The 27,364-nt window shown below is 41.6% G+C and overlaps 1 long non-coding RNA gene across 1 annotated transcript in view; it reads left to right on the forward strand.

Annotated features, from left to right (window-relative positions):
- LOC141107207 (uncharacterized) overlaps positions 1–26,615 on the forward strand; it is a 40,383-nt gene extending 13,768 nt beyond the window's left edge. Inside the window, exon 3 of the long non-coding RNA XR_012235814.1 lies at positions 25,782–26,615. This is a non-coding gene — a long non-coding RNA (uncharacterized lncRNA). The remainder of the gene's footprint in view (positions 1–25,781) is intronic.
- Positions 26,616–27,364: the final 749 nt, after the last annotated feature.

Raw genomic sequence — 27,364 nt, forward strand, 5'->3', positions numbered from 1 at the left:
AAAATAAAGCATTCCAAATTGTGCTCCACCAATGGGATAATTACATAGTTACATAGTAGGTGAGGTTGAAAAAAGACACAAGTCCATCAAGTCCAACCTTTGTGTGATTATGTGTCAGTATTACATTGTATATCCCTGTATGTTGTGGTCATTCAGGTGCTTATCTAATAGTTTCTTGAAGCTATCGATGCTCCCCGCTGAGACCACCGCCTGTGGAAGGGAATTCCACATCCTTTCTGCTCTTACAGTAAAGAACCCTCTACGTAGTTTAAGGTTAAACCTATTTTCTTCTAATTTTAATGAGTGGCCACGAGTCTTGTTAAACTCTCTTCTGTGAAAAAGTTTTATTTCTATTGTAGGGTCACCAGTACGGTATTTGTATATTGAAATAATATCCCCTCTCAAGCGCATCTTCTCCAGAGAGAATAAGTTCAGGCCTCGCAACCTTTCCTCATAACTAAGATCCTCCAGACCCTTTATTAGCTTTGTTGCCCTTCTTTGTACTCGCTCCATTTCCAGTACATCCTTCCTGAGAATTGGTGCCCAGAACTGGATAGCATACTCTAGGTGTGGCCGGACCAGAGTCTTGTAGAGTGGGAGGATTATCGTTTCATCTCTAGAGTTGATCCCCTTTTTAATGCATGCCAATATTCTGTTTGCTTTGTTAGCAGCAGCTTGGCATTGCATGCCATTGCTGAGCCTACTAGGACCCCCCAGGTCCTTTTCCATCCTAGATTCCTCCAGAGGTTCTCCCCCCAATGTATAGATTGCATTCATATTTTTGCCACCCGAAGGCATTATTTTACATTTTTCTACATTGAACCTCATTTGCCATGTAGTTGCCCACCCCATTAATTTGTTCAGATCTTTTTGCAAGGTTTCCACATCCTGCGGAGAAGTTATTGCCCCGCTTAGCTTAGTATCATCTGCAAATACAGAGATTGAACTGTTTACCCCATTCTCCAGGTCGTTTATGAACAAATTAAATAGGATTGGTCCCAGCACAGAACCCTGGGGAACCCCACTACCCACCCCTGACCATTCTGAGTACTCCCCATTTATCACCACCCTCTGAACTCGCCCTTGTAGCCAGTTTTCAATCCATGTACTCACCCTATGGTCCATGCCAATGGACCTTATTTTGTACAGTAAACGTTTATGGGGAACTGTGTCAAATGCTTTTGCAAAATCCAGATACACCACGTCTACGGGCCTTCCTTTATCTAGATGGCAACTCACCTCCTCATAGAAGGTTAGTAGATTGGTTTGGCAAGAACGATTCTTCATGAATCCATGCTGATTACTGCTAATAATACTGTTCTCATTACTAAAATCTTGTATATAGACTAGTTTTGTATAGGTTAGTCACGCCTTGATTTCTAACTCTCAGAACTCCATATCAGAGCGGATACCACTCACCTCTCTGCACACCACGCCCCAGTACCAATTAAAGAAAAACCTGAAGCCTTGTACACAAGATCAGATTATTGGACAATTTTTTTTTTACATTTTTTTGTTGCATGCTAGTCTCAAATCAAAAGTGAAGAGGTTACTCACCATCAGAAACTTTTCGTACGACAGAATTCAACGTCAAAAGTTTAATTGTTTTGTATGTGTTCTTTCATTTCTGAGCATGCCTAGTCTTGCTCTTCAGATTGTTTTTGGGTCCGAAACCTGTACTAATGAAAAGAAAATCAGATGTTGTGGTCACATCAGACAAAAATTTTGGAAACTGCACATCCAGTTTTTGTCTGACGAAAACGTGTAATCAGCTGTCAAAAGCAGCATACTAACGATCAGAAAAACGGCAGATCGTTCATCGGACTAAATTTAACTTCAGATTTTCTGATTGTGTGTATGGGCCTTTACACATAGCAGGGAGCAATGATGAAAATTCAGACACAGTGGCCCCTGAGGTGTGATAACTATTACACAACATAACTAAACCAGAACTTGCAGCAGACTTGCAGAATATTTGCAAAGAAAGTTGATCTGGAGTCATGCAATGCGGACTTGCTGCAACTGTGCAACAAAATTGTAAAGCCTGGCAAGTCTAGCAAGAGCTTAGCAAGTTATTTTTAAACTTGCAGCACAATTACTTACTATCTGGGATATAGTGGGGGATTCTATGTAATGTGTTCTATGTTCATAGAATCTATGGATTCTGTGTTCAATGTAATGGGGAATTTACAATGACCACCAATGTGAGGGGGGATTTACACTGACCATCAATGTGAGGGAGAATTTGCACTGACCACCCGTGTAAGGGCAATTTTGCACTTACCACCAATTTAAAGGGAAATGTACACTGATCACCAATGTTATGAAGAATTTACACTGACAACTAATGTAATGGGGGATTTTACATCAACAGCCAATACAGGGGATTTCTACACTGGCCACCAATGTAAGGGGGATTTACACTCACCACCAATTTAAAGGGGGCTACTACATGGACCACCAATGTAAGGGAGGATTCTAAACTGACCACAAATGCAAGTTTGGATTTCTTAACGATTACTAATATAAAGAGGAGTTTCTACACTCTCCACCAATGTAATGGGGGTTTACACTGATCACTAATGTAATAGGAGCATTCACAGTAACCACCAATGTAAAGAGGAATTTACACTGACCACCAATGTAAGGGGGACCTTCACACTGGCCATTAGTGTGAATGAAAGGATTGTACACCAAGCCCCAATGTAATGAGAAGATTTACCCTGACCACCAATGAAACGGAGACATTTAGCCTGCGTTCACATTTGTTTGTGTGTTGGGAATACATGCAAAATCACTTTTCTGACACCACAGAAACGTGCTGCCCTTTAACAGATACACAGCAGTGCCATTAATTGTTAATGACACCCTCATGCATTGGCTGAGATGTGCGGATTAACATGCACCAAAATTAAGGGTGCTGTGGCACCATGTTATTTTGAAGAAGGGTTCCACCTCCAATTTGCTTACCTTTGCAGAACAGGCTGATGTTAGGCTTAAAGGGGTTGTAAACCATTGATTTTTTTAAGAAAAACAAACTTACTTATACAGTATAATGTAATTCTGCCATACAGTGGCAGAATTGCTGCCATTTTATTGTGGTGCCACGACTACAGCCCATATAATTCATTATGCAAACTAATGCCACATACTCACGGTCGGATTTTCCAATGGGAAATGTTCGATGGGAGCTTGTTGTCAGAAATTCAGACCGTGTGTAGGCTCCATCGAATATTTTTTGTCGGAATTTCCGACAAACAAAATTTGAGATCTGGATCTCAAATTTTCTGACAACAAAATCGCATGTACACAATTCCGACGCACAAAATTCCACACATGCTCGGAATCAAGCAGAAGAGCCACACTGGCAATTGAACTTAATTTTTCTCGGCTCTTCGTACATGTTGTACGTCACCGCGTTCTTGACTATTGTAATTTCTGACAAGATTTGTGTGACTGTGTGTGTGAAAGACAAATTTAAGCCAACATCCAAAGGAAAAAAAACATGGATTTTGTTTTCGGAATGTGCGATCATGTGTACGCAGCATAAGACTGAAATTCTTTACACAGCAATCCCCAAAATTCACAATTTTTCTAACTGTATACAACTTAAAAACACTGTAAATCCTGGAGAAAAGTTGTGTACACCTTGCATGAAAACTTTTATAAATTATCCCCATAATGTCTGAATATTAAGAAACAATGGAAAAAAACACCCTCTTTAACCACTTAAGGATCCCCCCACGCAGATATACTGTGGCATGGCGGCCCTCCTGTGCAAAATCACGTACGTGATATTGTGCACGGGGTCTGGGTCAGAATTCCTGTCTTTTGAAGAGTGCTACTACATGGTAAATCTCTGGGTATACCTGTCTGTAGTGTAAGGTGACCAGATTTTTAAAATAAATCTGGGGACATATTTTTTTTTTTTACTAGTAATGATCAGTGCTAAAAATATGCACTGTCACTGTACTAATGATACTGGCTGGGAAGGGGTTAGCATCTAGGGTAATCAAAGGGTTAAATGTGTGCCTAACATGTGTTTTCTCACTGTGGGGGAAGTGCTTTTACTAGGGGAAGGCATAGATCCGACAAGGAACAAAAAGAAGGTGGGGAAACCCCACCTAAAAGTAATTACCATGGACTAAGCAGCTTGAAAGAGGATCTTTATTACAAAGTAGATAATGATACAAAAAAACTGGATATATAAATTCCACCACCAGCACTTAAGCAGAAAAGATTAAAACAGACAACGTTGTCTATAATAAAAAGCAACTGCTGCATTCATATCGCTCATTCACACATCAAACACATATGGGCCCATTATCTTGTATAGTGGCCTATCCAATAATGTTGTAATCATTAAATGCAGAGTTCAATGACGCCTTCTCAAAAAAGGGGTTTGTTGAAAATATAGCCAGGTTGCATAAAGATACGGGGTTCCTGTTTGTGTGAGGACTCCAAAAGTCACATGTGAAGGAGGAGGGGTACTCCAAAAAGCACTGTTTTGAAAGATTGGAGAACCAAAGTGATGATTATTGAATCCACAGTTTGGATTTCCACTGAATGGAGGATATATGGTATAACCAGCACTGTGTGTCAGCGTTAAATGATAGCCCTTCAGATCTTGAAAACATAGGGGTCAGTGTTACTCAGCTAAACCAATTGTTCCACTAGCTGAGCTAGAACTGCTTTGCATTTAAATTGATTATGACTGCACAATTCAAAAAGACAGATGTAAAGTCAAAAAGTGCTATAAGTCCGCTCACCCAGCCTTGATGTGATGACTTTCCTCTTTCACTGCAGCCCTGAGTAGCCGGTATGATCACGCTAACAGGGCGCATGGGGTCAGTGCATGACTGGAGTCAGCATGGGGAGCTTCACAGAGAGTAAGATAGTTCACCATTTGTTCAGATCAAGTCTCATGGAGCAGTGGCTGAATGTGCCTGATCAAAGATGGATGTCCAGGTGCTTGAGGAATCCATAGAACATATGCAGGTGAACAAGCTGCATTGGATGTGACAACAGAGCATCACTCACAGGGTGTCGTGTAATTCAACATGTTTTGCCCAATCAACTTGAGCGTCATCTGGGATGGGAGGGACTAGTGCTGGGCATTTATTTATACCCTAATAAATCGGGCTGCATTTAAATTTTTCCCCACTAGTCACTCTCAACAATCACGTCCCTATCTTATAATAGTAATTGCAATTGGTTTCTGCTGCGATAGCCATAGTTCAGTTTCTAGAGAATTGAAGTGGGAGGAAATAGGTAGCAGGAAAACAGCACAAAAAAAAAGGAAATAGGATATATCAAAGACCAGGCTAGATTCAAGGAATCAAGTATAGATCAGTAAAACATTGAATAATCATATCTGGTGAACACTCACCATTGAGTTAACATCAAAATCAGTTTGCAGTCAAAATTTGCAGTTGCAGATAGATATTTATAAGTCGATTGAAGAAAGACTTTAAAGTTACATTCGGTATTTAGCCCTGTGGAGACAAGGGTATTTAGCCTGTACACCCACATTTTTTCTTTCAGGAGCAATATAGTGTCAAAGTCTCCTCTGCGTGGTGGGAGATTAAGGGATACCCTTAACCTTCCAGCCCTCAGGGTTACCCCCCGTGGAATTCGGCAAAGTGTATCGCTAGTGGAGTCAGCTCCTTCTTTTTCATTCCCCTATCCTCCCTGTTGGCCTCCCCTATGCTTCTAATGTGTTCACTGATGCGGGCCCTAAGCTGTTGTTTAGTTTTCCCTATATAATATTTTCGACAGGGACATTCCAGCATGTAGATTACTCTTTTAGTAGAGCAACTGATAAAATTCTTAATCTGAAATTCGACATTGTGATCCGCATTGATGAACACAGCAGATCTATCCACATATCTGCAAATTTTGCAATGGCCACAGGCATACATGCCCTTAATTTGGGGCAGGTCTGTCAGCCAGTTATTCGTTTTCTCTTTCATATATTCTGAGTGAACTAGAGCATCCTGTAGATTGCATGCTCTTTGGGCTACAAGCTGGGGTCTTGGGCCAACTATATCTGCCAGGACTGGGGATTTTGTTAAGATACTTCAATGGTTGGTGAGGACCTGTCTCACCTGTTCCCATTGTGCCCCATAGATGGTAACAATCCTAGGGGGGGGAGATTTTTCCTTTGTCCTTTGGACTTAGCATTTACTTTCAATAGATTGTTTCTATCACTTGACCATGCTTTTTTACGTGCCTCTTCTTCAGGGTCTTATGGGGGTACCCACTTTCCCTAAATCTCTGGAACATTTTGCATGCCTCATCCTTGAAGTCCTGGTCCTGTGAGCAGTTCTGGCGAACTCGCAGGAATTGGCCCACCAGGATCTCTTTAATAAGGGGTTCAGGGTGGTGACTTGAGGCTTGTAATAGGGTATTTGCTGCCGTTGGTTTCCGGTAGGTACATGTGTTAATTTTACCCCCCCCCATTGCATATAAGTAGATCTAGGAAGGGAATAGATGTATGGTCGACCGTATAAGTAAGTTTAACGTTTCTCTCATTTTCATTTAGGCCAAAAAGAAATTCCTTAAGTTGTTCCTCGCCTCCCATCCACACCACCAGGATATCATCGATGTACCTCAGCCACGTGGCTGAGGTACATTTCTTTCAACTGTGGATAGGTTATCAAGACCTCGCCATGACCAATTGATTCTTTTCAGGTCTTCCTTGACAAAGTCAAGGAAAACCTTAATCCATTGATACTTATGTAGGGGGGGTATTTTCATTGATTTAATGTATAGACTATTTTGTCTTCTCAGGCCTGTAGGGCAGGGTTCTTCTCTGAGATCTTTGTTCATCGAGAAGTGCTAGAAGATTGTCCAAAGCTATCTGTTCCTCTCTTTTCATAGGGGTTGTGGGTACCTGTTCTTCCCCTCTCTCCTGTTTTTTGTAATTTTTCATGACCGACATGCCAAAGTCGTAAGAGTACCTTTGCTATTCATACTAGCTCATTATGCCTTTGTCTTGCAGGGTGTTTTTATTTTTTTTAAGAGAGGGTTTACTACCTCTTTAACCAAACCCAGGGAGAATCACTCTCTCAGTCAGGGGGAACAAGTTGGTCCCCCGAGCTGGAAAATCTTTGTGCAGGGTGAGGCTCAGCATCTCATTGTCATGTTATCGTTATCAGTGACAGAATGGTGTGAGTATGACTAGTCATTTGTCATAGTCGGTGAAGGGGGCAAGGGTCTAACACCAGGTCCATCACACCCTGTAACTGCTTTTGCTGGATTATTTGGCCTGTTACAAAAAGTGAAAAAACTATGTATCTACTGGCAGGATCAACAACTAATAAAATGATGTAACACAGAGATAACAATTGCTGTGTTATTTGTTATTGACAGACTGCATTGTAGATGTAATTTTTTTTTTCTGTTACATTTTAACCACATGCCGACCAGCGCACAGCGATGTATGTTGGCACAATGGCACGGCTGGGCAAATGGGCGTACAGGTACGCCCCCTTTAAATTCGTTTAGTTAAATTTGTTACATTCGTTACATTCGTTTTCGGCATTTGTTTCATTTCGTATTCAAATTCGAAAAATTCAACCGCATTTGAAAAAAAATCTACCGAATTCGAAAAAAACTATCAAATTCGAAATAATTCTACCGCATTCGAAAAAATTTGACCAAATTTGAAAAATTAAACTATATATAACCATTTTCCAAAATTCTAAATTCGTATAGAATGAAATTGAATTTGAATAGAAAAGATTAGAATAGAATCAAAAATACTAGAAATGAATAGCATAGAAAAACAATAGCACAGAACAGAAAAAAAATATATTATATATATATATATATATATATATATATATATATATATATATATATATATATATACAAATATAATATGTTCTATTCTAATCTTTTCTATTCAAATTCAAATTAATTCTGTACCAAATTCGAATTTCGGAAGATGGTTTTATATATATATATATATATATATATATATATATATATATATATATATATATATATATATATATATATATATATAAACATCTTCCGAAATTCGAATTTCATATACAATGTATTTGAATTTGAATAGAAAAGATTAGAATAGAGTAGAAAAGAATAGACTAGAAAAACAATAGAACAGAATAGAATAAGATATAATATATATATATTATATTTTATTATATTCTGCTCTATTGTTTTTCATCTATTCTTTTCTATCCTAATCTTTTCTGTTCAAATTCGAATTCATTCTATGCGAAATTTGAATTTCAGGAGCCATCTTCCGAAATTCGAATTTCATATAGACTGAAATCAAATTTGAATAGAAACGATTAGAATAGAATAGAAAATAATAGAAACCAATAGCATAGAAAAACAATAGAACAAAATAGAAAAAAATATAATGTATATTATATTTTATTCTACTCTGTTCTATTGTTTTTCTAGTCTATTCTTTTCTATTATTTTCTATTCTATTCTAATTTGATTTCATTCTATATGAAATTAGAATTTCGGAAAATGGTTTTATATATATATATATATATATATATATATATATATATATATATATATATATATATATATATAATTTATATACATAACCATTTTCCGAAATTCGAATTTGAATAGAAAAGATTAGAATAGAATAGAAAATAATAGAAAAGAATAGAGTAGAAAAGCAATAGAACAGAATAGAATAATATGTTTTTTCTAGTTTATTCTTTTCTATTATTTTCTATTCTATTCTAATCTTTTCTATTCAAATTCAAATTTATTCTATACGAAAATCGAATTTCGGAAAATGGCTTCAGAAATTCGAATTTCGTATAGAATGAATTTGAATTAGAATAGAAAAGATTACAATAGAAAAGAATAGAAAAGAATAGACTAGAAAAACAATAGAACAAAAGAGAATATAATATAATATATATTATTCTATTCTGCTCTATTGTTTTTCTAGTTTATTCTTTTCTATTATTTTTTATTCTATTATAATCTTTTCTTTTCTAATTCAATTTCATTCTATATGAAATTCTAATCTTGGAAAATGGTTATATATAGTTTACTTTTTCGAATTCGGTCAAATTTTTTCGAATGCGGTAGAATTTTTTCGAATTTGATCATATTATTCAAATTTAATTTACTTTTTTCAAATTTGGTCTAAATTTTTTCAAATTCGAAACTAATCTATTCTAATCTTTTCTATTCAAATTCGATTTCATTACATAAGAAATTCAAATTTCGGATAGAATGAATTCAAATTCAAATTCGAATAGATTAGAATAGAATAGAACAGAAGAGAAAAGAAAAACAATAGAACAGAATAGAATAAAATATAAATTACATTTTATTCTATTCTGTTCTATTGTTTTGCTGTTCTTCTCTATTTTAGTTTCCATTGTTTTGAATTATATTTCAATCTATTCTCGATTTGAATTTATACTATTCGGAATTCGAATTTCGGAAGAGGGTCATGTTCTATTTCATTACATTCTATTAAATTCTATTCTATTCTTTACTATCCTTTTATTTTTATTCCATTGCTTTATTGTTTTATATTCTATTGTATTGTATTTTTTAGAAAATCGATTTCTTTTTTTTTTTTTTTTTTTACATTTAAAGTGTTTTTATTGAGTACACCAGGTAGGACAAAACAAGATCAACACTGACAGTTTGTACATTGAAGGCAGGCTGATACATAAACCAAAGACAAAGCATTAACATACTATATGAAGATGGCAGGTCGGCTGGCGCCAAAAATAGCGCCAGCTCACCCACATTAAACCTAAAGTACTACAATGTACAATGAAAAGACAATATGCTCGCCCCTAGTCAGGTGTACACAAACAGATTTTTCAAGTAATAAAAAGGAAATAACAGTTCGGGAATCCGAAGAAAGGGAAAGAAGACATAGACATGGTGAGAACCGATAAGATGAGACGGGTTTAGAAGGGAGAAAGGATGTGAGAACAGTAAGGGGAGAGAGGGGGGGTAGGAGAAAAAAAAAAAAAAAAAGGGGGGGGGGGAGTGACGAAGGCGGAGGCCCTTGGAGAGAGAAACATGCTCTGTCACTATAGCTCTACTGAGGGGGTCACAAAGGTGTTGTAATCCTGAGAGAATCGAAAATCATGCCAGTAAAACCAGGTTTTGTTGAATTTTTCCTCCTTACGTTGTAATGCAGCCGTCAATTGTTCCATCAGATTAATTTCATTCACCACAGCTATCCACTGACCAACTGATGGGGGGTCTGAGCATTTCCATTTTTGCGGAATGCAAATTTTAGCGGCGTTTAGAAGGTGTATCAAGAGGGATTTCTTATAACGACGTCTCGACATCGGGGTAAGGTGGAGCAGGCACTGAGCCGGATCATCTGCAAGTGTAATGTCCGTCAGTCTAAAGACTATGCGCCTAATGGCTTCCCAAAAGGGACGAACCCGGGGGCATGTCCAGAAAATGTGCAGTAACGAACCGTCAGGATGCTGACACCGCCAGCAGGAGGAAGGAACTGAAGGGTATATTTTGTGGAGAAGCTTGGGCACTCTATACCAACGAGTCATTATCTTAAACCCAACCTCCTGGAACCTGTTTGCCATTGAGGAGCGGTGTGCAAAGTATAAAATTCGTTCTCTCTCCTCCTCTGAGAAGGCTCGACTCAGATCGCTCTCCCATTTCCGTATATAATGAGGAATAAAGCCGTCCAGGGGGTCGACTAGAAACCCATACATTAAGGACAGTAGATGACGGAGGGGAGTAGGATCCAGATAGAGCCTCTCAAAAGCAGACATGGAATGACTAGTGGATGGCACGAACTGTGAGGAGGTAAGGAAATGTCTGATCTGTGTTGCTCTCCATCTATCTAAAGGTGGCGATAGCATTGCTTGTATTTCCTCGATGGTACACCATCGACCCTCGTGATGGAAGTCTTGAAACCTAAATCTGTTGATCATCAGAAATTCCCTAAACCCCCTCCCCGATAGACTACATGGGAACTCCTGAGCGCCGATTACCGGTGACAAAGGTGAGGGAGTGTGGGGGGCCAACGTGACACAACCCTTTTTACTGCCACCGACACAGTAGTTCCAATCAAAGGGTGGGATTTCAGGGGTACTGGCAAGGCAGAAGTCTGCCACATCAAAGTTGGGAGCGGGAGAGATGTCAATGCCTGCTCTACCCCCACCCATTCCTTCTCTGAGGCATGTTTGGCCCAGTCAAGGGCTCTAGTTAAATGAACCGCCTGGTAGTAGTTAAACGGGTCTGGGAACCCCAAGCCGCCCTGGTCTTTTGGTAAGGATAAGATATGATGAGACAATCTTTTAACTTTATAGCCCCATAGAAAATTCAAAAATTCCCCTCTGACAGAGCGAAGGAAGTGTTTTGGAACCGTTATTGGCAATGTTTGGAGGAGATATAATAATTTTGGCAGAACCGCCATCTTTAAAATGCTGTTCCTTCCGAACCAGGAGAAAGTATTCTTGTGCCATCGCTGGAGATCCAGACGTAGAGAGGCAAGCCAGGGAACGTAATTCTCTTGGAAGACTGCTGATAGTGAGGGGGTAAGATAAACGCCCAGATATTTCATTTTGTGGCGAGCCCATGAGAAAGGGAAATTCTGTTGAATTATATTGAGAGTCTCCTTGGGTAAATTAATGTTTAAAGCCTCAGATTTGTGCACATTAATTTTATAGTTAGATAGAGCAGAGTATGTCTTGAGCGCCTGTAATAAATTGGGGATGGAAGTGACGGGACTTGTCACAAAAAATAATAAATCATCAGCGTAAGCCGAAACTTTATGCTGTGTGTTGCCGGTGCTGACGCCCTTTATATTTTGGTCATTCCTAATGTGAGCTAGCAGGGGTTCTAATACCAATATGAATATTAAAGGTGACAATGGGCATCCCTGTCTTGTCCTGTTGCTCAAGGGAAAGGAGGCTGAAATTGCTTCATTGGCTCGGACTAATGCTGAGGGTTGGGAGTAAATTGCCTCTATCCATTGACACATATGGGCAGGGCCGGTCCCAGGCGGGTGCACGGGGTGCAGTGCACCCGGGCGCCAGAGAGGTGGGGGCGCTGAAGCGCCAGAGTGCTCCCCTCCCTCCTCCTCCTCCTCTCCGTGTCCAGAGCAGGCTCCCTCCGCACGGCCGCTGTGTTTTTCGCTGCTGCCCATCCCCCCTCCCTCCTTCTCCTGTCAGAGAAGGAGAGCAGCCGCCTGAGATCGGAGCGGCTGGTCTCTGTGTGGAGAGAGACCAGCCGCTCAGTGACTTCGCTGAGGGGGAGAGCGGTCCGTGCCTGCAGCCTGACAGGCTGACACAGGTTCTCCTCCTCTGTCTCTCACTCCCGCGGCCCGCCCAAGCATGTCTAGACAACTGCTCTTCACCCGGGCGGCGCGGCTGCACACTGTCCTCTCTAGCTGCCGCCCGGGTTTTAATGGGTCTCTAGAGTACTAATAGAGGGAGGTTTGTCTCTGGGGCGGTTTGTACTAATCGAGGGGGATTTGTCCTGGGGGGTCACTGGTCAGTACTAATGGGGGGGTTGTCCTGGTGGGGGGTCTGTACCAATAGAGGGGGGGGGCATTGTCCCGGAGGTCTGTACTAAAGGAGAGGGCTTTGTCCTGGTGGGGGGTCTGTACTAATGGAGGGGGGTTGTCCTGGGGGGGTCTGTACTAATGAAGGGGGGATTTGTCCTAGGGGGGGTCTGTACTAATGGGGGGGTTGTCCTGGGGGGGTCTGTACTAAAGGAGGGGGGTTTGTCCTGGTGGGGAGTCTGTACTAATGGGGGGGTTGTCCTGGGGGGGTCTGTACTAATGGGGAGGCTTGTCCTGGGGGGGTCTGTACTAATGGAGGGGGTTTGTCCTGGGGGAGTCTGTATTAATGGGGGGTTGTCCTGGGGGGTCTGTACTAATGGGGGGGCTTGTCCTGGGGGGGTCTGTACTAATGAAGGGGGGATTTGTCCTGGGGGGTCTGTACTAATGGGGGGGTTGTCCTGGGGGGGTCTGTACTAAAGGAGGGGGGTTTGTCCTGGTGGGGGGTCTGTACTAATGGAGGGGATTTGTCCTGGTGGGGGGTCTGTACTAATGGGGGGGATTTGTCCTGGGGGGGTCTGTACTAATGGTGGGGATTTGTCCTGGTGGGGGTCTGTACTAAAGGAGGGGGGTTTGTCCTGGTGGGGAGTCTGTACTAATGGGGTTTTCCTGGGGGGGTCTGTACTAATGGGGGGCTTGTCCTGGGGGGGTCTGTACTAATGGAGGGGGTTTGTCCTGGGGGAGTCTGTATTAATGGGGGGTTGTCCTGGGGGGTCTGTACTAATGGGGGGGGGCTTGTCCTGGGGGGGTCTGTACTAATGAAGGGGGGATTTGTCCTGGGGGGTCTGTACTAATGGGGGGGTTGTCCTGGGGGGTCTGCACTAATGGGGGGTTGTCTTGGGGGGTCTGTACTAATGGAGGGGGGTTCTCCTGGGGGGGTCTGTACTAATGGAGGGGGCTTTGTCCTGGTGGGGGTCTGTACTAATGGACGGGGGTTGTCCTGGGGGGTCTGTACTAATGAAGGGGGGGTTTGTCCTGGGGGGTCTGTACTAATGGCGGGGATTTGTCCTAGGGGGGTCTGTACTAATGGAGGGGGGTTTTCCTGGGGGGTCTGTACTAATGGAGGTGGGGTTTGTCCTGTTGGGGTCCGTACTAATAGAGGGGGGTTGTCCTGGGGGGTCTGTACTAATGAATGGGGGATTTGTCCTGGGGGGGTCTGTACCAAAGGAGGGGGTTTATCCTGGGGGGTCTGTACCAATGGAGGGGGGGTGTTTGTCCGGGGGAGTCTGTACTAATGGAGGGGGGTTTGTCCTGGGGGTCTGTACTAATGGAGGGGGGTTTGTCCTGGTGGGGGGTCTGTACTAATGGAGGAGGGGTTTGTCCTGTGGGGGTCTGTACTAGTGGAGGGGGGTTCTCCTGGGGGGGGTCTACACTGCAGCTGCGGGCTTTTCTTTTGCCCCTTCCCCTCCCTCTCCTCCGCACGTGCACTGCTATACTAGTGAGCGGTGCTGGCCGGCACAGCCTCCCACTATGTTTCTTCCCCTGCCTTCATATCAGCCAGGGAAAAAATAGAATAGAAAAAGGAGCATAGAAGAGGATTGTGGGACATGTAGTCCCGAGGACTGACAGCCCCGCTGTAACACGGAAACTGCAGCCCACACAGCATGCTCAGCTGAATGGGAGAGAGAGAGAGACAGGAGCCTGGGAAAGCTTTCAGGGAAGTACACCCTGGACTCCAGAGGGAGAGGGGAGTGCTGAGGGAACACCATCAGAGAGGGAACCCCACTGCCCTGCACCACCAGAGGGAAAGACACACAGCCTAGCGCCATCCCTGGTGGAGAAAGGAATGGAGTCATTGCCGGAATACAGATCTGGGTGCTACCCAGCGGAGTCACCACGGGCAATTCAGAGTGAGCTGACTCCTGATCAGAGGAACCGTTGCTGTATCGCTGGGTCAGGTGAGAGGGCCGATCGGCCATTATCTACTAACGTCCATAGGAACTGCAGTCTCTGACCATCTTCTTGTTCTGACCATCTCTTGTATAATGTCTGCAGTCTCTGACCATCTCCTGCACTATGTCTGCTGTCTCTGACCATCTCCTGCACTATGTCTGCTGTCTCTGACCATCTCCTGTATCATGTCTGCAGTCTCTGACCATCTCCTGTATTATATCTGCAGTCTCTGACCATCTCTTGTATAATGTCTGCAGTCTCTGACCATCTCTTGTATAATGTCTGCAGTCTCTGACCATCTCTTGTATCATGTCTGCAGTCTCTGACCATCTCTTGTATCATGTCTGCAGTCTCTGACCATCTCTTGTATCATGTCTGCAGTCTCTGACCATCTCTTGTATCATGTCTGCAGTCTCTGACCATCTCTTGTATCATGTCTGCAGTCTCTGACCATCTCTTGTAGCATATCTGCAGTATCTGACCATCTCCTGTATCATGTCTGCAGTCTCTGACCATCTCCTGCACTATGTCTGCAGTCTCTGACCATCTCCTGTATCATGTCTGCAGTCTCTGACCATCTCCTGTATCATGTCTGCAGTCTCTGACCATCTCCTGTATCATGTCTGCAGTCTCTGACCATCTCCTGTACCATGTCTGGAGTCTCTGACCATCTCCTGTATCATGTCTGCAGTCTCTGACCATCTCTTGCACTATGTCTGCAGTCTCTGACCATCTCCCGTATCATGTCTGCAGTCTCCTGTACTATGTCTGCAGTCTCTGACCATCTCCTGTACTATGTCTGCAATCTCTGACCATCTCCTGTATCATGTCTGCAGTCTCTGACCATCTCCTGCACTATGTCTGCAGTCTCTGATCATCTCCTGTATCATGTCTGGAGTCTCTGACCATCTCCTGAATCATGTCTGCAGTCTCTGACCATCTCCTGTATCATGTCTGCAGTCTCTGACCATCTCCTGTATCATGTCTGCAGTCTCTGATCATCTCCTGTATCATGTCTGGAGTCTCTGACCATCTCCTGTATCATGTCTGGAGTCTCTGACCATCTCCTGTATCATGTCTGCAGTCTCTGACCATCTCCTGTATCATGTCTGCAGTCTCTGATCATCTCCTGTATCATGTCTGGAGTCTCTGACCATCTCCTGTATCATGTCTGCAGTCTCTGACCATCTCCTGTATCATGTCTGCAGTCTCTGACCATCTCCTGCACTATGTCTGCAGTCTCTGATCATCTCCTGTATCATGTCTGGAGTCTCTGACCATCTCCTGTATCATGTCTGCAGTCTCTGACCATCTCTTGTATTATGTCTGCAGTCTCTGACCATCTCTTGTATTATGTCTGCAGTCTCTGACCATCTCCTGTTCTATGTCTGCAGTCTCTGACCATCTCCTGTACTATGTCTACAGACTCTGACCATCTCCTGTAACATGTTTGCAGTCTCTGACCATCTCCTTTACCATGTCTGAAGTCTCTGATCACCTCTTGTACCATGTCTGCAGTCTCTGATCATCTCCTGTACCATGTCTGGAGTCTCTGACCATCTCTTGTATCATGTCTGCAGTCTCTGACCATCTCCTGTATTATGTCTGCAGTCTCTGACCATCTCCTGCACTATGTCTGCAGTCTCTGACCATCTCCTGCACTATGTCTGCAGTCTCGGACCATCTCCTGTACTATGATTGCAGTCTCTGACTGTCTCTTGTCTCATGTCTGCAGTCTTTGACCGCATCCTGTATTATGTCTGGGGACTCTTTCTAACAGACAGCCCTCTCTGTGTGCATCAGAGAGACTCCCTTCCAGGTCTCATTAGTGTACTCTCTTCCTGTATTTTCTTTATTGTTAAGAGATCGTGGGAAGATCCTAGGGTAACAAAGACTTCTTAGGGGAGCAGCTCTGTGTTTGAGTCGTTGCCATAGAATCATTTGTAAAGGGGAGGAGTTGGTAAGATGACCACGCCCATGTGGGGGCGCCAGAAATATTTCTGCACCCGGGCGCCGGTGACCCTAGGATCGGCCCTGCATATGGGGCCCTAGGCCAAGATACTTCAACGTGCGTTTCATAAAGAGCCAGTTGACCCGGTCGTAGGCTTTCTCTGCGTCAGCTGAAATCAGCAACATTGGAGTTTTCCTGGACCGGGTCAAGTGGATAAGATTCAAGGCCCTAATCGTATCATCCCTGGCTTCCCTGGTTGGGACAAAACCTACTTGGTCGTAATGGATTAATTTGGGGACAAAGGAGATCAGACGGTTAGCTAATATTTTTGTAAATATCTTGAGATCCGTATTTAATAAAGATATTGGGCGGTAGTTTGCACAGTCTGTAGCATCTCTACCCTCTTTAGGAATCAGAACTATGTGAGCAAATAAAGAGTCCCTAGGGAGTGGGGTCCCATCCAGGAGCGCATTGTAGGCCTGCACAAAACGCGGTACCAAATGCGATGCAAACGTCTGGTAATAAAGCAAGGGGAAACCATCGGGTCCCGGTGCTTTGCGTACTTCCATACCTTTGATGGCTTTGAGCACTGTTCTGTAATATGGCCTTCCATTTCTTCCCTCTCCTGAGACGTCAACGTGGGGACACCTGAAGTGAGCAGGTATTCGTCTATTAACGAGTTGTGAGTCTGTGATGTAGACTCTGTTACCGTAGGGGTCAAATTGTAAAGTTTCTCGTAATAGCTGCGAAAGCAGTTGGCAATCTCTTGTGATTTGAAGATTTTTTGGCCCGACGGGGACGTCAGAGAGGGGATATAGGAACGTGCCGTGGTATCACGTAATGCACGGGCTAGGGGTCTGCCAGGTTTACCTCCAAATTCATAGAATTGTCTCCGTGAGTACATGAATTTGGTTTTTGCCTTAGCCATCAGGAGAGAATTAAGGGAGTCACGTAAATTTTGTAGATCTACGGCTACGTCTCGGGCTAGAGATAGTTTATGTTGCTTTTCCAGGACCCCAATGCGCTCCAAGAGAGAGTCCACCTCTCGTTGACTGTCTTTCTTGACTTTAGCTCCCAATTTTATAAGTACTCCCCTGACTACACATTTGTGCGCCTCCCATAACAAGCAAGGCGAGGACACCGAAGCTGTATTGGTTGCAAAGTAAGCCTTAATCTCCTCTTTCACCATTTTTGCATATGGTGGCTTCTGGATTAAGCTCTCAAGAAAATCGATTTCTATTTTTTCTAATTTGTTTTCGAATTCGATTCAAATTTGTTTCCGTATTCGATTCAATTCGAATTTTGTTAGCTTTTTTCGATTTGAATCGTTATTTTAGATTCCTTTAAATTTGTTACTTTTGTAATTCGGATATATACAAATTTCTGAATAGTGAAAAATTTGTCCTAATTTCGATTCGGAACGAAACGGAATGCACATGTCTACTGATCGCTGTATAAATGACAACGGTCCCAAAATAGTGTCAAAAGTGTCCGATGTGTCCACTATAATGTCGCAGTCACGATAAAATAATAATAATAATAAAATAAGAATACATAAACTGAGAAAGAAATTTGTTTTTTTATATATTTTTTGGGGATATTTATTATAGCAAAATGTTAAAAATATTGCTTTTTTTTCCTTGTCAAAAGAAGTTTATTGAGTATACAATATTATAAAGATACATAAAGTAAGTTTACAAGGATCTATAAAGTAAGATCATTGTTTTACAGTAGGGTTTATATAGGTAAATATCATGAAATTTCAAATATTAAACATTGGGTTCATGTAAACCTAAATTAAAGATATATATCATTTCCTTAGTTTCTTTTGTAGGTATTTAAATGATTTATACCTACTATACATATTGTTTACAGGTAGAGTGTATATAGGTCAAATAAATTCTCATAATGAGCTTTAATCGTAAGGTGGAGAAAAGGAAAGAGAAAGAAGAAAAAGGGTAGAAAGGCAGAGGTATGGTCCACAAGGTTGTCCCGCTTGTGAGTTTATTATTCTTTTTAGTTCTCGTTGAAGCCTTAGAATGGGTGTCTCTGTAAGTCATTTAATCTGCTACCATGGCAACAGGACAGAGTCATTGAAGTTTGACAGGAACTGTTGTTTTATCCAAGGATGCCAAAGTTTTTCAAATTTTGGAATTTGATCGATGGCTACCATCTTAGCATGGGACATTGTATTATTCATTCTGTGAATTGTTTCTGCTAGTACCAATGTAGGAGATTTCCATGCCTTGGCCACTGTTTGTTTTGCAGCCGTTGTTAGTTGGATCATAAGTTTGAATTGAGAGAGTGTTAACCATTCCGGTTTTAGATTAAGTAAAGTTATATAAGGATCTGGTTGTATTATTTTTTTAAATATTTTAGATGCAATCACGAAGACTTCCTTCCAGAAGGTTTGGATTACTGGGCACGTCCACCATATGTGTAAATGTGTGCCTATTTCTGGGCATCCTCGAAAACAAAGAGCTGAGGTATTAGGTGAATATTTTGCCACTCTAGCGGGTACAAGGTACCAGCGAGTTAGGACTTTATAATTTGTCTCCAGTGCTAAGATGTTGGGTGAAGATGACTTAGATGTGAGCCATATGTTAGACCAGTCTGTGTCTTCTAAAGTTCGTCCCAGGTCCTCCTCCCACCTCTGAACGTAAGAGGGTCTATTAAGATTTGCTACTCCATATAATTGATTATAAAGTGATGAAATTGTACCTTGAGCAAATGGATCTTTTGTACAGATTGATTCAAAAATGGATAATTGGGATAATGGTGTATCCCCCTTTAGGAATGGTGTATAGAAATTTTTGATTTGGAGATATCTAAATATCTCAGAGTTTGGTAGATCATATTTTTATCTAAGCGATGGGAATGAAAGGAATGATTTAGATGCTATGAAGTCATTTAGTGTCTGAATGCCTGATGTTGTCCAAGCTTTAAAAGAATTTGGGTAGATCCATGCCGGATAAAAGGCCGGATTTCTGATAAAAGAAAGGAGAGGATTGTGTGGAGATTGTAACTGATATTTGGTTTTTAGTTTATCCCAGAGAGATAAGAAGTGTTTAGTTATGGGATTATGAATTTTAAAGCGGTCTTTAGGATCAAGCCATAATAAGTTTGATATTAATAGAGGGTCATTTTCTGAAGCCTCTATAAATACCCATAATGGGATTTCCTGTTTTGCATGGTATTTGGACAGACTGGCCAAATGTGCTGCTCTGTAGTAGTTAGTAAAATTAGGGTATCCCAGGCCTCCTTTATTTTTGGGAAGATGTAGTGTGTGTATAGGTATACGTGGTTTAGAAGAGCCCCATATAAACGAAGTTGCTCTTTTTTGTACTATTCTCAAAAAAATAGGAAGGAATTGGAATAGGGAGGACTCTGAATAGATAAAGCAATTTGGGTAGAATAGTCATTTTGATTGCATTAATCTTCCCTATCCAGGATAAAGGAAGTTGTGACCATTGTTTTATTAGATTTGTGATCTGTCTTAATACAGGAGGATAATTGGTTGAGAATAAGTCAGAATGAGATGCTGTTAAATGAATTCCAAGATATGGGATTGATTTTTCTGCCCATGTGAATGGGAGTGCAGCCCTAGCCGGGATCAATTCCATGTTTGTGAGTGAAATATTAAGCACTAGGCATTTCTTGGGATTAATCATAAGGCCGGATAGGGCTGCAAATCCATCAAGAGCTGGTATTAAGTTAGGACCAGAGACCTGTGGTGATGATAGAAAAAGTAATATATCGTCTGCAAATATACATAATTTGTGTGTGATACCTCCTACTTCAATGCTTATTAAGGGGGGCTCCCAGATCCCGGATTCCGATAAGCCCCCCGCCCGCAGACCCCGACAACCAACGGCCAGGGTTGTCGGGAAGAGGCCCTTGTCCACATCAACATGGGGACAAGGTGCTTTGGGGTGGGGGGGCCGCAGGGCGCCCCCTCCCCCAAGGCACCCACCCCCCATGTTGAGGGCATGCGGCCTGGTACGGCTCAGGAGGGGGGGGGGCCCACACCGATTTTTCGGCATAGGGGGTTCCTCTTACAATCCATGCCAGACCTAAGGGCCTGGTATGCCTCCGAGGGGGGAACCCACGCCGGTTTTTTCATTGAAAATTTGGCGCGGTGTTCCCGCCTCAGGATTCATACTAGACAGCTGTCAGCGCTGCCTGTCACTCATCGCGGAAGGAAAACAAAGTTTTCCTTTCCCGATGAGCGAGCCAGCGCGACATTCACAGTACCCTGTCGCCGAGAACCAGCGCAATGCTATCGCGCTGGAAACACAATCTCGCGGTCAGGTACTGTAGAAGTTTGTTAAAAGTTTCAGTGAGAATGGGAGAGAGTATTTCTGAGAATGTTTTATAGTATAAAGCCGAGTAGCCGTCTGGGCCTGGTCTTTTGTTAAGTTTTAGGTCTTTTATGGCGTTAGCAACTTCATCTATAGTTATAGGCTCATCCAAACTGCTTTTTTGATTCTGAGATAACTCAGGTAAGGTTATTTTTGAGAAGAAGGATTCAGCCTCTGTAGGATTAAATTCATTGTTTGTCTTGTATAAAGTTGCGAGATGTGAGTGAAATTTATGGACTATTTTAACTGGATTACAAGTATAAACATTTTTTGATAATTTCAAACGTATTGGTTTGAAAGATTTGTTAGTTGAATTTAATGCCCGAGCCAAATATGTACCTGGTTTGTTTGTATTCATGTAGAAATTGTGAACAAGATATGGTGAAAAATACTCTTGCGCTTGTGAGATCGTTTGCTGTAAAACAAAGGTAGTATTGTAGTCAGAGATAGGACTGGGGGAGATGATGGAGCATGTCCCGCTGCCTTAGCTGACCAGGGGTGGTCTGCAAAGGACTGTTTAGTAGGAAGTGGATGGAAGGCGCGTGATCAGACGCTTACATCAAGAAATGTATGGTTTATTTATGTAAAAGAATACAGACATATAGTCATATAGATATAAAATCATACAAATACTACATAATATTATAAAAAAAAAACCTTTCCTATCCCTAGGCAGCAAGACGCTTTCTATCCAGCCATCAGCTGCCTCAAGGACACCTCCTCCCTCCTCCTCCCCCCCCCTTCTGCTGCCAGGATCACACGGCTCTCCACTCCAAAGGATCTCTACAGTTTACAGCTGTGTCTACACACTTCTCCTGAGACAGGCACATCTGACAGCCTAACAGGACTGCAAAAAGAAAATACAATCTATTTACATTCTAATTTCATCCATAGAACACCTGGGTATGGAACTTGGAATAATCAATTGTCCATCACAGGACACATCCTCCTACTAGCCACACCACCTCTCCCCATGTACACATGTCGGCCTACCGGCCCATACAGACTGTGCTCCAGTTCTCCTGGCTCTGATGAAGAGGTTTTCCTCGAAACGCGTCAGCATTTCTTAAATACCTGCCTCAATATGGGCACACCCCAATTTTAACTTCCTAGTACTTATTTTGTTACCTGTTTTTCCTTTTTTTTTTATAATATTATGTAGAAATTGTGTTTGGAGCGTTTGAGGGATTTATCAACTGACTCAGTAAGAAATAGATCGTATTCCAATCTAGATTTTTCCAGATGAGATTTTGTACTCTGAGATGGATTATCTTGGAATGATATGTAGGCTGCATTAAAATTGAGTTCTAGTTTTTTGCTAGATTTTTGCGTTCCCGTTTAAATAGTGCCATTTGTCTTTGTATTGTACCACGCAAGACAGGCTTATGAGCTTCCCACAGTGTTATTGGGGAGATGTCTGTTGTATTATTAATTGATATGTATTCCTTTAAAGCTTGTTCAATGACCATCTGATGTAGTGGGTGTTTGAGCATTATGTCCGGTAAGTACCACGTTGGGTCATGCGCTTTTGGTATGGCTGAGGCTATAGTAGTGTATACTGCATTATGGTCAGACCACGGAATCGGAATTATATCTGATGCAATAATTTCTGGTATCATTCCTATTGTTAGAAAAATATGATCTATTCTGGTGAAGGTTTGATGAGGGTGCGAGAAATAAGTGAATTTCTTTTTCATTGGGTTACTTTCTCTCCACGAATCTACCAGATTGTATTTGGAAAGAAGTTGAGAAAAAGGTAATCTAGAGGTTATTTTAGATGGTGTAAAAGGTGATTTATCTAGAAATGGGAGGAGGACCTGGTTCGAATCCCCACACATTATCACTGTTCCTATTTTGTGTGTATTAATCACTTGTAATATATGTGAGAGGAATGGTGTTGGTTGTTTGTTAGGAGCGTAGTAGGAAATCACCGTGATTGCTGTATCCATTATATAACCCATGAGTATCAGGTATCTACCTTCTGGGTCTTTAATTTCTGATGATAAGGTGAATGGTGTGGATCGGTGAAATGCAATTAGAGTTCCCCTTTGCTTGGTACAGGCAGAAGCCGTGTAAATTTGTTGATAAAAAGGAGAAATATATTTTGGAGTAGAATCTTTGGTGAAGTGTGTTTCTTGGAGGCATACTATGTGAGCCTTCTTGTTATGGAAAGTACGGAAGGCTTTGGTCCTTTTTTGAGGGACATTTATTCCCTGAACATTCAGGGAGAGTATATTCAGTGGTGTCATGGCAACAGATCAAATAGTTTTGACTTACTTTTTGTTATGCAGAGCTGACTGCGCAGATCAACCTGTGTGGACTGAAGAGATGAAAAGATAGAAAAGAAACCAGTGAATTCTGGAGTAAAGAGTAAACAAAAAACATATGAGATTAGATGATACATTGTATAAATTATTTTTTGCAAGTAATCACAATTTACCCGTGAAAGAGAATAAATATCTCTCTCGGGGAATAAGTGCCTTCGTCACACTCCCACATAATATGGTTGGGAGAATGAGGAGGGCTAATGGGGGTACACGGATCTTCCGCTTACAGGAGAGAAGTGCTATGTCAAAAGACATCAAAATGATGATTCATTAATTGGAGCGCAGAATATAGTTTTTGTTGAAATTATTTATTCCAGGGTGGTTGTATATGGTTAGTCTTGCCCTAGGCTAAATAATTCAGTTAGAAAGGTACTGTTAATAACTTTGGTATTGATGAAGATAGTTTGAATTATTTTAGGATTTTAACCCTTTTAGAGTAAACAATTACATATTTTATTCATATGCAACTGTTTAGAAATGTTAACTCATAAAATTGAGGTTGTATTGCTTCAGATTAGAGTAAACAAAAACATAATTCTAGGAACTAGTTAGGTAATAATATATTTGTTTTAAGAAAAGAAAGAAAAAGCTTCCATTACTTCTGGATTATTGAACATATTTGTCCTAAAAAGTAATAAATCTATTGTTATTACCTGATAATATATAACTGAACAAGAATTTCCTTATTTCACTTATATATTCTAAGGCTATATGAATCAGAAGTAATAAGAAATATAACTGGAATGTAACATGATCCCACACAGTGTGTGACTATCAGAATGCAGTTACATTCAGTTATAAATATAGGTTTTTTATAGAGAAAGATCTCTTAGTATAATAAATGAAGAGATATCAGGAATTAGGATGTCAGTCCATTGAATCTTCTTGGTCCATGGATGATGTGGCATAACGGCCTCTTTTGTGAGAATGATGATTCCCATTTTGTTCTGAAATTTTCTGGGTGTTGTCTGAAGGTGAAGATGATGCCATTCTTCTGCGTGTGGGAGTGTTGCTGCTTGTGGGTTCTGTCAGATTTAATTTTAAAAGGGTTTGTTGTAGTTCATCTGCTGATCTGCTTCTGTAAATTGTACCTTGGTAGTTAAATCTGATTGACAAGGGGAAGCTCCATTGATACATAATGTTGTGGCGTTGCAGTTCCATTAGTTGGGATTTCATGGATCGTCTTTTAGTAATAGTAAGTTGGGATAGGTCAGCAAAAATTTGATAATTGTGTCCTTGAAAATTAAGTTCCTTTTTTTCTCTTGCAGCAATTAGTATTTGTTTTTTCATTCTGTAATAATGAAATTTTGTGATTATATCACGTGGGGGTCCATCTTTCTTTTTGGCTGTGAGGGCTCTGTGTACTCTGTCCAGTTCTAAACGTTCAATAGGGATATCTGGCTTTAGTTCTTGTAATAGAGCAGTAATAGTAGATTGCAGGTCTGTCACAGTTTCAGGTATTCCCCTTATGCGCAAGTTTGAACGTCTGGCTCTATTTTCGTAATCTTCGAGCTTAGTTTGAAGTATTAAATTCTCTTTTTTAATTGTTCCAATTCTGTTATATTTTCTTGGGTTGTAATTTCAATTTCATCCATTTTTATTTCTAAGGCTGCGGTGCGGTTTCCCAGCTCTCTTATTTCTTTGGTTAGGCTTTTTGTTATTTGGTCTGAGGTTTGTTTTAAAGCCTTATGAAGCATCTTTTCAAATTGTAATAATATTACTGGGGATGCTGAGGAGGCTTGTGGAGAAGTTTGTGAGAGGATTTGTTCTGTATCTGACTCAAATGGAGAGTCTTGCTGTGACATTTTCTGTCTGTAAGAGCGCCCTGATGCTGTATCTTGTGAGGTGACTGGAGCTGCTTCAGCTGCAGTGAGTGCCTGTGAGCTCTTTGTGAGGTGATTTTTATTTCTGCCACGATTTCCTCCCAGTACCATATTTCCTGCCCAAACTTTCACAGTTTGTTCCCTGGGGCAAAAAGGTTCAAATGGATACCTTTTGAGCCTGCAGGCTCCGCTTTGTCCTTCTCTTCTCTCCTCAGCGGTGCGGAGCTCTAACAATGCATGTCTGCTCCGCTAGGCTCCGCCTCCTGCCTCGATATTGCTTTTTTTTTCAAAATTGTCGCTCTTTTTTTGTTTATAGCGCAAAAAATAAAAACTGCAGAGGACCACCAAAAGAAAGCTCTCTTTGTGGAAAGAAAAGGACGTCAATTTTGTTTGGGTGCAACGTCGCACGACTGCACAATTGTCAGTTAAAGCGACGCAGTGCCGTATCGCAAAAAGTGCTCTGGTCAGGAAGGGGGTAAAATCTTCCAGGGCTGAAGTGGTTAAAATGCTTGTGATACATGGTACAATACCATTCACTATTTTGTGAGCTCTTGTGTTCTACACCAGAACAGTGCTAACAGTTGAGGTGTGTTGACATCCATTGCAATAACAAGCACATTAACACACATTACTGCAATGCACTGGAACAGAGAAGTGTAAATAGGCTCTCAGGACCTATTTAGATACCACTGTTTGGATGTGTTAGTACTACGCACGTTAAGACACGTTGCACATGACTGACACAAGTGTGTTGCAGCGCACAACAATTTACACAACATTACAGGTGAATTTTTGGTGTTACATGTCAGCAAAGGTAAAAAGGATATAATCATTTTCTTTGCTCTTCTTTTTCAGATCACGACTTCCAGAATGTTTCCAAAATTCTCATTTCTCCTGATATTTGCAGTTGTTTTGAGTCTCACCCATAAGTCCTTATGTCAAGACTGGGACACATTTCAGAAGAAGCACCTGACAGACACCAAGAAAGTTAAATGTGATGTTGAAATGAAAAAAGCATTGTTCGACTGCAAGAAAACAAACACTTTCATCTTTGCACGTCCTCCGCGAGTGCAGGCCCTCTGTAAAAATATTAAAGACAACACAAATGTGTTAAGTCGTGACGTGTTTTATCTCCCTCAATGCAATAGAAAAAAATTGCCTTGCCATTATAGATTAGATGGCTCAACTAATACAATTTGTTTAACTTGTATGAAGGAACTTCCAATACATTTTGCTGGTGTCGGAAAATGCCCATAATAAGTTTGACAACAGGGATGTGATAAGCAGCTGCAAGAAAATATGTTGGGGTGAATTTACTAAAGACAAAGACTGTGTGCTTTGGAAGGGCAGTTGCACTAATTTTCCCCAGAGCTTAGTAAGAAAATTCCAACAGGGAGCCAAGTGCAGAAAGTAAACCAAGGAGCCAAAGTAATTATAAAAGTCACACTGGACCGCTGCTACCGCACTCAGATGACCAAATGAGAAACAGACAAAAACAACAGAATTGGGAAGCGCAGATCCAGGAGGTGGCAAGGAATCAATTGGTGATGGAATCCATGTGAAATTTAAAACAGTTTATTGCTGATAAAACATGTAACCAATACACAGTACAAATGGGAAAAATCATCAGAATGGCCAAACTCACTGTGATAGTGCCAGCAATGGAGCCAAAAGGTGGTGGAGAAATGGCTGTCCCGCTTCCGTGAGGGCTGTGGACAGAGGGGGCTGCAGACCAAAAATGGGAAGCCAAAAATGGGAAGCCTGAAAAATGTTCAAACAGCTGGGAGCGGTGACCATAACCAAAGCAGGGCTACATCAAGGAGAAAGGCTGGGCCCCTCCAGCATTCATCTCTGGTCTCACCGGTCACTGTAGTGGCTCTGTCATCTTCCACTCTGGTCATACAGTGACCGTGCTTCCTGGATCTGTGCCCAGCCTTTCCCCTCCCTGATGTAGCCCAGCTTTGGTTATGGTCACCGCTCCCAGCTGTTTGAAAGTGATTTCAGGCTTCCAATTTTTGGTCTGCAGCTCCCTCTGTCCACAGCCCTCACGGAAGGGGGACAGCCATTTCTCCACCACCTTTGGCTCCATTGCTGGCACTATCACAGTGAGTTTGGCCATTCTGAAGATTTTTCCCATTAGTACTGTGTATTGGTTACATGTTTTATCAGCAATAAACTGTTTTAAATTTCACATGGATTCCATCTCCAATAGATTCCTTGCCACCTCCTGGATCTGCGCTTCCCAATTCTGTTTTTTTCCCTAGAGCTTAGTGAATGCGGAGAAGCTCTGCTGATTACCATCATCCAATCATGTGCAAGCAAAAATAGTTTTTTCTTTTAATTTTTCTTGCACCCGATTGAGAATTCATTGGGAAGTTTCAGCACATTCACTAAGTTTTAGGGAAAATGAGTAGCAACTGCACTTCCAAAGTTCACAG

Source organism: Aquarana catesbeiana, linkage group LG09 (genome assembly GCF_042186555.1).
Source record: "Aquarana catesbeiana isolate 2022-GZ linkage group LG09, ASM4218655v1, whole genome shotgun sequence".
NCBI classification, from domain to species: Eukaryota; Metazoa; Chordata; class Amphibia; order Anura; family Ranidae; genus Aquarana; species Aquarana catesbeiana.